Raw genomic sequence first — 13,047 nt, 5'->3', positions numbered from 1 at the left:
AAATTTTTAACTGGTGGCATTTTGGGGTATATACATGACTGCTAGGGTGCCCGAGGTGATTCATGGGAGTGACTGCATGGCTTCCAGAGATACAGGGAGATGGGAATTGGTAGCCCATCCCCAAGTCTGAGAAAGCCTAGAGATTTCAGTCACAGAACCTGCTTACCTGAGCTTTTCAACAGATTAATTTCTAGATGAGGCTCATCCCAAGCAGTGGAGTTTGGCTGGGAGGATGGTGGCGATTGTGAAGTGGGGAGGTTTTCAGCTTCTGAGTCTCTGTTTGGGTGGGTGTTGGGCACACCCACTCCCCTCTGGGATAGCCTGGCATGGAATCTGGAAGAATCTCCACATCTTGTTGATCTCTCTCAAGATTTATTTATGACTCTCTTGATATTTCAACAAACTGTATTATGTTCAATGCTTTTGATTCATCCATCTATATCCTGCCAGGACATTGGCTGATACATATAGCATGAGATCATGTCTAGTATGAGTCAGTGTTTATCAACCTTTTTTCTGATAATGAGCCCCCTTCCAAACTTGTTCCTTCTGGTTGCTCCCTGCTCTACTAGTTGCCCCTATTCCCATGCCATTGTACCCCATTTATAAAATTTTAATGTGTGACATCATGTTGGAGAATCTTGGGCACTCATAGGGTGCAGGAGGCCCATGGTTGAGAAATGCTGATGTAAGTGATGTAACTATCCAAACATGTTACTGATTCTCAAGTCATTAACCTCAATGTGTTTGATTCCATTGTACTCAAAATGAGATTATTTCATTCAGAATCTTTATCTTCCTTGATCCCTACATATTTACTTCCTAAAATGGTAGGTGGTCCATATGTGGGTTAGGGTGGCCTTTTTTTGACCAAAACAGTTTAGAGTTTTTTTCATACCATAAGCACATTATACTTATATACTATTGTTTTATATGCTGATTAATTAAATATACTTACACCTATAAACATTAATAATTAAATCATCTCCATTTTAACACTATAGAAAATATAATTATAATATACTATTAAGTCATATTACAAGTGTCATGGACATTATTGTGTATGGAAATGTAAGTGAAGTGAGTTCTTATCTATAGTTAGAATATTAATCCTTTCTTAGGATATATATATATATATTTTATTTTTGGGTCACACCCAGCAGTGCACAGGGGTTACTCCTGGCTCTGCACTCAGGAATTACTGCTGGCGGTGCTGGGGGACCATATGGGATGCTGGGAATCGAACCTGGGTCGGCTGCTTGCAAGGCAAATGCCCTACTCACTGTGCTATTGCTTCAGCCCTCTTAGGATATATGATGTGTAAATATCTTCTCCATTTATGTTGATGTCTTTCCATTATGATGATAATTTATTTTTCTGTGCAGGAACTTTTGAGTTTATATATTCCCATTAATTTTTTTAAAAAATATATTGTTTTCCTCACTATTTTAGTATGATCCCCAAAACATATCTGGAAATTGATCGCCTACAGTTTATTTTATTTCAGTGAAAAATATCTAGTGTTGGGGACTCCACTCATCTGTTCCCTCTTACAACAGCCTGGCTTCTGCATGGAATGCCCTGCAGGTTTCTTCCTTGTAGGAGAAGAGGAAATGTAGACCCTAGATCAGAGAGTTGCCCTGTCTTATGTCAACTCGAATTCTCAGTTTTCCAGTGGATACAACAACCATACTTTACTGACCTTCTACAGTCATATATCCCAGTCAACTAAATGGACTGACTAGATCAAAAGACCCTTGTCATCATTTAATAGTACTACATAGTAGCACTACACTGTAGCACTGTCATCCTGTTGTTCATCGATTTGCTCGAGCGGGCACCAGTAACATCTCCATTGTGAGATTTGTTGTTATTGTTTTTAGCATATCAAATACACCATCTCCATAGTAGGGCTATTAGTTCAGTAGCCCTCTGATCTAACCAAGTGAACTTTTCAGTTCTTAAGTAACTTGGAGTAAACCTCTAACATTTTCAAACATAAAACTCAAAGAACAATGGGGAAAGCAAGAAACACAACTGCTATATCAGACAAATAAAAACCCAGGCAAATTCTCAACCTTATTAAAACTCTCAAGGCTGATCGATGTGGACCTGAAATTGACACTTACTACATTGGCAATCAAAATTAAGCAATCAATGGCCAGTGAAATTAATCAATTACTGTATCACGGTATCACTGTCATTCCATTCCTCATCAATTTGCTCAAGCGGGCACCAGTAACATCTCCATTGTGAGACTCGCGGTTACTGTTTTTGGCATAAAGAATATGCCATCGGCAGCTTGACAGGCTCTGCCATGCGAGCGAGATACTCTCGGTAGCTTGCCAGGCTCTCTAAGAGGGGCGGAGAAATCGAACATGGGTAGGCCACGTGCAAGGCAAACGCCCCACCTGCTGTGCTATCACTCCAGCCCAATCAATCACTAGATGAGAAATTTAGCAACTCAGAGAAGAACTGCTTTAGAGGATGATGTACTCTATACAATATGGACTGAAGGAACTAAAGAACACAATAGCAAATCATAATAGCAGAATTGCACAGGTAAGCAACCATACAGACAAACCTGAAGACAAACTACAAGCTAGTATTGGTAAGGAATTGGCAAAAGAGAAGAGAAGCACTAGAATGGAAAAGATACTTAATGTGTAACAGAAAATGGAACAATATCAGAATTATAGGAATAACAGAAGGAGAGGAAAATGGAAAAGGGGAAGAAGTTATGAAAGAGATCATAGCTGAGAATTTCCCTACTCTCTGGAGGAAGCCTGATATACAGGTTCAAGAGGCCCAAAACTGGCAAAGCAAAATAAACCCGGGCAGAAAAATACCAAGACATATAGTAATCAAAATGATTAGCAGCTTCTTTGAGTTGCTAAAATCCAAAGAGAAAGACAGATATCTTAACTTTCTAGAGAGAAGAGAAGCATTAAATAGTAGGGGAAAGATGTAAGAATCTGATAGATCTCTCATATGAAATGGTACAGGAAAGAAAAGAGTGGAATGGCATATTCAAATTACTCTGCAAAAATCTTTCAACCTAGAATCCACTGTCTGATAACACTCTCATTTAGACAAGAGGGAAGGATAAAAACATTCTCAGACAAACATGAGGTGAAATTATTTGCTGTAAGTACACTGACTCTGAATGAAATACTGAAAGACCATTTATATAAACCAAAGAATCAGTTGTAGAAGCAACAACCCCACAGAGTAAAATGGCAACACAGACCTTTAATATCAACAATTTCTCTGAATATCAATGGACTAAACCATCACATCAAACGATATAGAGTAGCAGAATGGATGAGGACTACAAAATCCATCTATTTTCGGGGCCGGAGCGATAGCACAGCGGGTAGGGCGTTTGCCTTGCACGCGGCCGACCCGGGTTCGATCCCCGGCATCCCATATGGTCCCCCAAGCACTGCCAGGAGTAATTCCTGAGTGCAAAGCCAGGAGTAACCTCTGAGCATCGCTGGGTATGACCCAAAAAGCAACAAAACAAAACAAAACAAAACAAAAAAAATCCCTCTATTTTCTGCTCACAGGGATAACATCTAAAATCACAGAGAACAAGCACAGGACAAGAGTGAAAGAATGGAAAACAGTCATATAAGCCAATAGTAAATAGAAACAAGCTGGGACACCCATACTTATATCAAACCAAACGGAATTCAATGTAAGGAAAGTAATTAGAGATGGGGATGGACAGAAAACAATAGATCAAGAAGTATTCACTTATAATTAACAATTGTGCACCAAATGTAGGATCAGTGTTTATAAGGCTTTTGCTCACAAACCTGAAGAAACATATGGATGAAAACACAACAGTCATGGGGGACTTCAATATTTCACTATCACACTGGACAGATGAACTAGATGGAATGTCAGTAAAGAACACCAAATTAAGAGCTAAAAGAGCTGGGCCTAGTGGGAATATCATCATCATCTCGAATTTCTCCAGCGGTCTCATTCATCCTAGCCCTGAGATTTTAGAAGCCTCTCTTTACTTGTCCTTCCAAATGGTGCCTCATTGGAGTCTCTTTCAGGGTCAGGGGAATGAGACCCATCATTGTTACTGGTTTTAGCATATGAATATGCCACAGTGAGTTTGCCAGGGTCTCCCCTATAGGCAGGAAACTCTCTGTAGCTTGCCAGGTTCTCCGAGAGGGAGAACTAGACTATAAAATGTCGCACGCGCTTCCGGGAGCTTGGTTTTATAGTCTCTGGCTGTTGGCCATTGATCCGTTGATGGGATTACACGGCGATTGGGGGGGGGGGGGGGCGGTTTCTGGGTGTGACCGAATAGCTACTGAAAAATGAGGGATCTGGGTGGAAAAGGCCTAGTACCTATCCGAGCAGCCTTGGAGATCTCAGCCCCGGGTCCAACACACATGGGTTCCTCTGCCAGTTCCGTCATGCGTGAGGCTCGTCCGAACGTGTGGAGAGGGGTCTTGAGCATGGCTCTGGCTGGGTTCTGGAGGTTCTCAGCTTTGGAGACTCTACCAGGGCAGGGAGGGAAACTCAACCCAGCCCCTCAGAGATGCCCCGGTGAGGACAGCCAAGTGCTGGAGCAAGAGACTCTGACCCCTGGGTATATACAAAGCCATATATCTGGCAACACTAGGAGGGAAGTTGACACTTGTGGCAGGGTCACTAACGGAGCATTGTATGTTAAAAACCTGACTATGAATAACTTTACAATTCATAATGCTTTAATAAAATAAAATCTGGATAAAAAAGAGAAGAAAAATTGACAAATTGTTTAAACTTAAAATGCATTTACTATTTTAATGGGAATTGGAATAAAGTCAAAGCAATGTCAGTTATACACACACACGCACACATACAAATAATCCCAGGATTAACACAGGTTGAGTAGATGGCCTGGACTTCCAACAGGACTTAGTACTGACAGAGGACTAAATTAACCTATATGTCAACCCCCATGTGTACCAGTGTCAAAGAGACTAAGTAAAAATCATTTAAATGAGATCCAGTGTTTCGTAGCATATTATACCCTTCCTAAGTTTCCTTAGAAAGTCACATGTCAAAATATGAAAAGTAAAACTTCAAATAAGAAAAGATAAAGTTACCTTTAGCAAAATGACACAGATGCTATCTGCCAAGAATATTAAAGCCCTCATCTTTAAAAAATGATTCAGTGCTATAGAGATAACAGGATAAATTTGTGCTTTGCATGTTGGAACCCCAGCTTAGAGCTTCTACACATGATCCCCTGAGTACTGCTAGGAGTGACCCCTGGGCAGAAAGTTTGGAATAGCCCCTGAGCATTGCCAGGTGTGTTCAAAAGCAAACAAAATTTTGGCTCAATAAATAGTGACAAAGGAATATGCAATAGATGTACAGTATAAATTTTGGGAAAGAAATAGAAGGCATATAAAACAAAATTTAAAATTAGAAATAAAAAGCACAGCAATCAAAATAAAATGCATTGTATCATTTCAAAAGCATCTTTGAAGGTATAAAATCTGAGAAGATAGAACAATAGAAATTTAAACAATAGAAATTATCCATTTTGAACAAGATTGACAGGAAACTAATAAAAAAATGAACAGCTCCTTCGTGACCTGTGGGAATATAACACAAGACCTATGATGCATGTCATGAAAGTCCTCAAAAGAGAGAATAAAGTCAGAGCTGCAGAACAAGTGCTCAGAGAAATAATGGCTGAAAAATAACCAAATTTGGCAAAAGAAAAAAACCCCACAGTTTCACAGAGATGAATGAACAAACAAGATATACCCAAAGAGAGCTATGCCTGCATCCATCAGACAAACTTCTTAGAACAACTGAGAACAAAAGAAAATTCTTGAAAACAGTGGGGAAAGGATGTTTCATCTAGAGGTCAAAAGTAAATGAATTAAGTGACAGTATATGATCTTATGAGAAACCAAGGAGTCCAAACAGAAATGGCATGGCATTTTCCACATGATTAAAGAAAAGAACTGTCAGTGTCAAAAAACCGAAGGGAGGCAATACTTCCAAATACATTTAATGAGGCAAGACATAATCTGATACTAAGACCTGACAAAGACAGAAATAAAGAGAAGGACAACAGCAGCCCAGTTTTCATCATAGATCTACAAGCAAAAGTCCTTCACAAAGTTTTATAAACCTTGTTAGTAGAAAAACGTAGAATCATCACATGAGATCACAGATTAATGAGGACAAAATATTGGACAATGTTGAACACCCATATATGTACAAACTCTCAGAAAACTTAAATCAGAACATCTACCCCTTGATGAAAAATTCTATAGCTTGCAACATAATGGTGGTCAAGTATTTTAATGCTTTCTCTCTAATAGTGAGTTCAAGGCGGGGAAATCACTTTTTTCCCTATCATTCTTTATAGTATTGGAAGCTTTAGCCAGAACAAATCTAGAATAAAATTTGGCTGTTTGGTTTAAAAATCACAGAGAGTAGGACAAAAGACTTAAAATTATCCCTATTGCAAATGTTATAATGAGCTATGTTAAAAGTTGGGCATTTTACAAAATTGCACAGGTAAATAATAAGTCCAGAAAGGTCTCAGGATAAAACATCAGCATATTGAAGTCAGTTATATTTCTAAATATGATAAATAAGCTACTAAAAATGAACAATTTAAATGTAATACCCAATGAGAACTAAAAAGGAGACATACTTGTGTATCTAACAATATATATATACTCTATATATAACACAAAACAATTTAATAAATATGGCTTACATTAATGGATATAGCAGATATATTGTCTCCAGAAAAATATTTTCCAGTTGACCTTCCGTAAATATAGACAAGCTCAAAATTGATTGTCTGCCTTATTTTTTTGTGGTCTCAATATAGACCATATCTAGCACCTTTCTCCATAGGTTTTCTAAAAATATTTAAAAAATAAAAACTGAGAAATATGTACCTTTGTCAAAAATATAACATTTTAACCAGTATGGATGTCTATGTGACACAAGAGCAGAAAAGACCCAGAAATCAATTTTTCCAAATCCATAAATTTACGAATCTTAGTTATAAAGCCTGTTCTCAGTTTATTTATCTCGTGCAACTTAATCATGTGTAAATCATGTGAAATGATTAGATAAGTTGGGAATATGACTCAGCCATTCCCGGTTTAGATAAAGCTTAATTAAAGTGATGGCTATAATTTTAGTGAGTGCCAAATACCATACATAACAATGTGTGTTCTCTTACACTCAGTTACATACATGCCAGACCCAACTTAATGTTAAATTTCAAGTGTACTATAATTACCTCTTTTGCATTAATAATCAATTAATTGCATGATACAAGGTTTACTAGTTAGTAATAAAATATGAGCAAGGAATATTTTCAATATGTATTACAAAACTAGGGCTAAAGAAAGCAATTAAAAATATGCTGATGTAAGCTTGCGGTTTAATCAAAATATGCTTTTCGCTCTTGACAAAGTAAAGTTCTCTATTTAATTCATATGTAAATAATTACAAACTGATTTTTATGGGAGACAATATTCACAAATTAGGGATCAGTGAAGAGTTCTCTGAAATGAGACCCAAAGCACCTTCCATATTAGAAAAAAATCAGTAAGTAGAAGATCATAAAAATTAAAATGTTTGCTTTGGAGTTTCTTTAACAAATAGATCGAGGTGTCAGTGTGATAGTACAGTGGTTAGGGCATTTGCTCCCCAGATTTGAACCCTATGTGATCCCTCACCCCCCTTCTAGGAGTGATCCTTCAGTACAAAGCCAGGAATAAGCTCTGAGCACGTCCAGGTGTGTCCTCTTCCCAAATAATAAGATGGGAAGATGGATAAAAATTAAGGAATATATGCGCAAACTACAATTTTGACAGAATTCTCACACTAGAACACACTAAAATTAGTTTAATATATACTAAAATATATAAAATATAAACTTATGTGAAATATATGCTAAAATACACGTATACTAGTGTATCTGTAGAAAAAGCATTGAATTGGGAAATAAACAAATGTATAAACATACAGTTCACTGGAAAATATATTTTGATGTCAAATAAGTCTACAACAGGATATTTAATTTCATGAATCACTAAGAGAACTCAAACTTAAATGATATAATAAACCTGTACACACACGAGACTTAAAAAAGATGAAATACAAAGTTTACAACACAAATTTCTAAGGAGGATGTGGAGATATTGGATCCCTTACACATTGCTGACGGACAGTAGTACAGCATTCTCTGAAGAATGTCTTGGTAATATCACTTTGGGTTTTTCATTTGGAGGAAGGTATTAGGCAGTAGTGCTGAGGATCAAACTGGGGTCAGCTCCATGAAATAATCTTTCTATTAACTCTTAAACCACACAGTAGCTTTTAAAAATAAAATGTAGGGGCTGGAGAGATAGCACAGCGGGTAGGGCGTTTGCCTTGCACGCGGCCGACCCGGGTTCAAATCCCAGCATCCCACATGGTCCCCTGAGCACGGCCAGGGGTAATTCCTGAGTGCAGAGCCAGGACTAACCCCTGTCATCGCCAGGTGTGACCCAAAAAGCAAAAAAAAATAAAATAAAAAAATAAATAAAATGTATATTCACTATAAAAACTAGCCGTTTTAGTTCTAAGTCTTTATCTAAGGTCAATAAAATGTGTAGTACAGCGGGTAGGGTGTTTGCCTTGCACGCAGCTGACCCGGGTTTGATTCCTTCATCCCTCATGGAGAGCCTGTCCAGCTACCGAGAGTATCTCGCCCGCATGGGAGAGCCTGGAAAGCTACCCATGGCGTATTTGATAAGCCAAAAACAGTAACAACAAATCTCACAATGGAGATGTTACTGGTGCCCACTTGAGCAAATCGATGAGCAATGGCATGACAGTGACAGTGATATAGTGAAATAAAATGTGTGTTAAGTGGTGTGTTAAAATATGTGTGTATAATAAATAATAATATATGTATGACTATAATTTAGCCCTTCTGTAGTAACCAAAAATTATAAAATAAAATCTGTCCTACAAGGAATGAATTGTTAACCTTTAGTGCATGTATAAATATAGCTTAGAATATTACTCAGCAATAACATTGTGCATATTTTATGAATATAACATAAATGGATAGTTAGAACACTGTCCTAAGCCCAATGAAGCCAATATCTGGATGTTTCATGCTGAATGAGACTCCTTATCCAAAGTGTTTGATAGAGGGCTGGAGTGATAGCACAGCAGGGAGGTCATTTGCCTTGCACGTGGCCAACCTGGGTTCGATTCCCAGCATTCCATATGGTCCTCTGAGCACCGCCAGGGGTATTTTCTGAGTGCAGAGCCAGGAATTACCCCTGTACATTGCCAGGTGTGACCCCCCCCAAAAAAAAGGCAAAGTGTTTGAAATGTCACAGTGTTACTCATGAAAAGCAAATTTGTGAGTGTGAAGCTGGTAAAAGGTAGTTGATTGGATTGTGAAGATATCACACACAGAAGATCTCTGTGGTGAAATGACACCTTGAGGTTGTGTCTCCATAAATTGCATATGATCAAATAATGGAAATGCTTATACATATGTCAATGTCAATTTCCTTATTTTGATATTGTATTATAGGGAACTAGGTGAATAGTATATGGGACTGCTTTATACTGTTTGCAACTTTCTGTAAATTTATAATTTGAAAATAAAAATAAAAAATTAAAGTGAGCCCTTTCAAATCCCTGCCCCAGAAATTAGTAGAAAAAGTATTTGGAAAAAATTCTTTGTCCAGTCATTTTGTTAATGTGGTTCCTAAGATCTATCTAATTCAGCCATAGTGAGAATAAAATGAGAGAGGGGCGTGACTGTGGAAGACATCAGATTAATGACAAGGTCTGGACCAGAATTCTATGTTAATTCTATGTTAAACTCAAACATATATGTATATATGTATATATGGTACTAGAGCCATAGCACAGTGGGTAGGGCGTTCAACCTGGGCGCTCAACCTTAGCGTTCAACTTTCATTCCTCTCGGAGAGCCAGGCAAGCTACCGAGAGTATCCCGCCCGCACAGCAGAGCCTGGCAAAAACAGTAACAACAAGTCTCACAATGCAAATTGATGAACAACAGGACAATAGTGCTACATATATGTATATATGAATATATAGTATATATGTATATAAATACTTTTCACTTTTGTAGTTATTTTAAGCATGTGCTTTAAACAAGACTTCATAACCATCACAGTCCTATAGGCATTTCCACATTAAGATAGAATTTATTACAGATTCAAAAATAAATTTTAATTATTGAATAAAGACGATTAACATGTACCTGAAGGTACTCAGCTCTGTCAATTATTTCCTGTTGGTTTCTTTATTCCTTCTTCCAGTTATTTGTATTTTTCAGGTTTTATGTATTATTTTTTTGTCCAGTAAGTTCATATTGCTGCTGCTGTTGCTACTTTATAAACCACACTTTGAGAACCATAATAAAGTTTACAGATGCCCTGGACTAAAACTGAACTTGTCAATAGGAAACTTACATTAAAATATATAAAGGAAAAATATGTGTGAGAGAGAGAGAAAGAAAGAGAGACAATTTTATACTCTATAGCACAAAGCACTGATTCTAACATGAAACCCTGGGTTCATATCAGACTCAAACATTTTTCAATTTGTTTCATGAACTTGTTGCACATTTACATAACCATACAGCACAAGGAGAGTGTGTTGCAACTGATACTAATCTTTTGAGAAGAGCATATTAAATCTATTTTAGATAGTAATGACAAATATAATTACTTAAATCAGAATTACATCTTATATTTTGTTCCATACAGTTTTTGTTGAGGAGGAAACATGATGACGATGATATCCTAAATCATAAAATGTATCAAAGCTGGAACGATATTACAGTAGATCAGATGCATGCCTTGCATGACACAAACTACTTGATTCCTGACAATGCATACAGTACTCTGAGTACTACCTATGAGTAAACTTTAAGCACAGAGGAGTTGGGAGTAAGCACTGAACACTGCCAGTTGTGGGGCTACTTTGCCCCTCCCAATCATAAATAAATAAAACATGTCATTACCTATTAAGGTAAACATCACAGTCTGATTCAACATGCCAAGTTTTCTGTCTGTTTCTCTATTTCTGTGCCAAGCAATTTTATACTTCACATGAAAAAGTGAGTGCCAATGAAACAAATGAAACCAGTCAGTGATTTTCACATATTCTGAATAACATTTCATTTTTGCTTTTGGATTTTGGGGAGATTCCCAAGTCCTCCCAAGCTCCGGGGGCCTCTGATGATTCTCAACCAATGTGCAGGTTCAATTTGAGTGCCTGAGGATGTGGCACCATTCCAGTCCTGAGTGGGGATTATGTTCTTCCACTACCCTGGTAGTGCCCTGCGGCCTCCAAGGGTACCTGAGAGAAAGCTCTGAGGACCACATCTGCCGGGGACGGACGCCATCTGTTGCACTATCTCATGGCCCCTGAATGAAATGCCTCAACTGTGTTCATTTGACAGTAAAGAAAACTTTAACTGGAATCATTAAATAATTGATTATAAAGACAATCTCTAAGAGAATCGTGTTTTAATAATGATCACCAGAGAACTTGAAGGAAAAAGAGTACTTTATTAATAACAATTATGTTTTTAATCATAAGCTACCCTGCAAATTTAAAATTTTAGGATAATCATTTCCTGGTTCTGTTCAAAGTATTCTTTATTTTCACAGAAACCTTGTCCCATGAGATTTGTACATACTTCACCTTCAGAGCTTGGCTGCCGCATTCTGCTGCTGCTTCTCTTATTCAGACTGTTGGCATCACCAATACATGACTTTTGATTGGCTCCCCAGGGTAGAAATTAAGTTGGGGAGACAGTGGATAAATAAGGAATGCATAGATTATTCGGGGCATTTCTTTTTGTTCAGTGGAGTGAAATTTTTAGTGCTAAGAGGAGAAAAAGAAAGAGGAAAGGCTTTTGAAAGTTTATTCTCTATCAGAATTTTTCTGCTCTGTTATTTTAGAAGTGCATGGAAGATACAGAAAGTATTGTTAGAGTTTAGCTCTGAAAAGTTTTTATGTTTAGAACTCTTTGTGCGCCAGTACCAAGTCCACTGTGCTATTCTGGTTTGGATATTAATCAGGACACAGTTGCTCATTATTTGAACTCACAAGGCTTGCCATGCGGGCAGCACAACCTTATATGTAGTGTCCATGGACAGTCCTATTATGGGAAACCAACTTGAGAGAAAAGGCGGGTCACTTGCTTCTGCGCAGGTCCTGGAATGTGAAATATCCAGGGGCCTTTACAGAATCCTGGCTTCAGTTACTATGTTGACTCACTCAGGGTTAGGATCACTCACTCTCCCCTTTCAGAGCTCAGATTTGGAGGCAATTGGCTTCAGAGGAAAACAAATAGGAAAAACTGATTGTTATTTTTCATAAGGCTGCTGATGTTTATTGGCTCCTCATCATTCCTAAATCTACTACTGGAGAAATAAAGTTGGAAGAAAATTTACCAAGATTTTTATCGCTGCCTTGATAAACACTTTTTTCTCCCCAAATGATTTGGTGGGAAGAAGTAGAGGATTGTTGTAAGTACAAAGTAACTAAAATATATGTGTTTTAAACTATGTCATAGCTTTGTTTGTGACAAGCTCAGTAGTTAGATAGATTGAATTTAAATTATTCTAGTCCTCTATGAATAAATTTAAATGCATACATACTGACATACATGTGCAGGTATACATATTTCTCGTTGGAAAACTTCAATAGAAGTGAGGCGGAGTTTGAATGCTTCTCTTTGCAGATATAATTAATCCGTTTCATTCATAACTGTCCTAGACTTTTGTAACAAACCATTTTAATTGCTGAAAATAGTTTATATGTCTGAGTTATCTTGATAATTAGAAATGTAAGTATTTTGTAACGCTTACAACTGCAGTAGTGAATGTGACATTTTCACAATGAACTAATTGCTCTAGAAGCAATGTGTGGAAACTTAAAGATTTGAAATCTAGCAGTTCATTGGGGGAAATAATAAAGAGTCAAGATTGGTAAATG

At 37.4% G+C, this 13,047-nt stretch overlaps 1 protein-coding gene across 1 annotated transcript in view; it reads left to right on the top strand.

Moving 5' to 3' along the window:
• The window catches only part of DMD (dystrophin), a 2,715,231-nt gene that overhangs the window by 425,083 nt on the left and 2,277,101 nt on the right, over nt 1-13,047 (top strand). The gene's annotated exons all lie outside the window — the stretch shown is intronic.

This window comes from Sorex araneus, chromosome X, assembly GCF_027595985.1.
Source record: "Sorex araneus isolate mSorAra2 chromosome X, mSorAra2.pri, whole genome shotgun sequence".
NCBI classification, from domain to species: domain Eukaryota; kingdom Metazoa; phylum Chordata; class Mammalia; order Eulipotyphla; family Soricidae; genus Sorex; species Sorex araneus.
Note: the sequence above shows the minus strand (reverse complement) of the source record. Positions and strands in the feature narration are given on the sequence as shown.